A 2,493-nucleotide genomic window follows, 5' to 3' on the forward strand; every position below is an offset into this window, starting at 1 on the left:
ACAAAATAAACAAGTTGCATCAAATATTAAATAAATCACCTTTTTTATGTTTACTTTAAAATATTTGTTCACCATAAAATAATAAAACAGATAGGATGTTGATGTACCAGTAAAAGACTGAGTGAAGACTCTAATCTTGTGTATAATACTGGCATTAGTACTCATCATAGACCATTGTGCTCACGGACCCTTTGTCGAATGCCCATCTAATTTTGATCAGGGTTGCCATTTGGCCTTTTTGACGGCCAGATTCCTCAAATCTGGCCGTATAAAAATTTGCCTGGCCGTAACATTTGAAAAGTCACGGCCAAACTATATTTGGCCGAATTTTTGAAAAGTTTACATTTTTTTTTTTCAATATAGGCCTAATATAACGTAGACTTGTTTTGGATATTTTGTTTCTGTTAGCTTAAATTCTATATTTGATTCTAATCTTACCTTTGTTTGTACTTGCACTAAACACTTTTAAAATCTATGTTCCCCGATTCAGCTGATTTGACCTAAGAGAGTTTATTTAAAAGATAGCAGTTACATTTAGTAATTTAAATTATTCGGATGAAATACATTGTTTATGAAGTTTATCCTCGTTTGAGCTTTATGAAGGCAGTTCATTGCAAGTTTGTACCATATGTGTGTCTTTGTATATATGTTCCATCTTACTAGTGGAGGTTCCATCTCTTTTGAATTTCTTTTGAATATAAATTAAATACTGTACTTTAATTAATTTATTATTGCCCACTTGAATTGTATAGCCCTAGGTGCTGCAGTGTTCTTTATGTAGAGCGCCATATATTATGCTCGATGTGATCATTCGGGTCCGAAGGCACCTCCAATTTCAAGCAAGTGTTGCAGAGACTTCTTCGAAGTTACTCTGGAGAATGAAGAAGATATTAATTCTGATAGCAACATTGATTTATTGCTTTAAGTACTGCGACAATAACATTCAGAGGCGAATTTATAAAGTTTAGATAAAAAGTATTTAGGCCTATTAAAGTTTTCATAGGTTTGTTTTAACGCCAGTTTGTGTTACCTAACTACCGTATGTAACTTAATTCATTCTAATTAAAGAGAGCCACGGATTTGCCAATAACAGGTCCTTAAAATTTTTGCTATAGATCGACTACAATGTACATTAATATTTAACACATTTAAATCAAATTTAGGTCAATCTTAATATTATGATTTTAAATAGCAGAGGTGGATTTAAGGGGGAGGGGTGGTAAAAAAAAAGAAAGAAAAATTGATCGCCGAAAAGCATCAGGTTATTTTCAGGTGTCTAGAAAAGACAAATTTCCTCTAAGATGGTGTCATCTCGTTCGGACCCGCTTTCGCCCCCTCGCCTCCCTCCCCCTTTTTCCGGCCCCGGCTCCTCCCCCTTTCGGACATCTCTGGATTTTCCCATGAATTGCCTTACATGCCAGCAACTAAAGAACATAGGCTATTTATTTTTAACATTGTTTTGTGTATATCATTTGAATTTCTTCAATTTCAAACGAATGACCGCTGATTTTCGTGTCATTTTTGTAGTATTTCAAATGAATGTACCCACTGTTGTCTTCTAATCGGATTAAAATCTGGCCGAATTTTGGCCGATATCGAAAAAAAGTTTGGCCGAATTTGGCCGTGAGATGGCGTGTGTTTGGCCGTGAAGCCCGTCGAATATCTGGCAACCCTGATTTTGACTGATATATAAACTAATAAAAGAGACGAACAGGGGCGGATGCAGGATTTCGCGGTAGAGGGGTGCATGAGAGTCCACACCACCTCAGCTCCACCATGGTTGGCTTGAGTTGCGAACATTTTGAGAATATGAACATCTAGGTGCCCGGAAATTGCACTCTCATAGCTTAAAAATAGGTACCTAAAAGGTACATGTGGCCACTGAGCTCATAATAAGAAATACTGGTGTGGCGCTTTTCATGATTTTACATATCTCGCATGTCTGTAGTACAGTAGGCCTAGGTCCAATGTCATAGTAAATTAACACTTTAATACAAAAAAAAAAGAAATACTTGTGTATTCATTGTGTTATTAATTCATCTTAACACTGTATACATTGTATTTAAAACCCAAATTCTTTAGTTACACAAAAGGTAATAATATACTATTAAGAGCCACGACGCGGTGCATTTTTGAGCATTTAAGGTAATTAAAAATATATAATCTGAATCCACGATTTTGTAACAAGATAGCAATAAAGGCTTTTATTTTAGTTATAAGTCGGTTTATTACAGAAAACGTATTTTTAAAAACTTGTTATCACTTGCAAATTGACATCTTATTGAACATTTCAAACATTTTTGCATGCAATCTGGATGTTTAATTTTGTGAATGAAAATTTCACAAATAGTTGTCTGTACTGAACTCGATGGATCAGTCAGCATACATTGTGTAATATTTTTAGCCCATTTTTTGTGTTGAACTTTTTTGTTCCTGAAAACTGTAAAACATTAGCTTTTATGGTTACGAGTTGAGTGTTGCTTACACTCAAAT

The sequence above is a fragment of the Anneissia japonica genome, unplaced genomic scaffold (genome assembly GCF_011630105.1).
Source record: "Anneissia japonica isolate Jap-2015-1 unplaced genomic scaffold, ASM1163010v1 scaffold5350_len443212_cov192, whole genome shotgun sequence".
Classification (NCBI taxonomy): Eukaryota; Metazoa; Echinodermata; class Crinoidea; order Comatulida; family Comatulidae; genus Anneissia; species Anneissia japonica.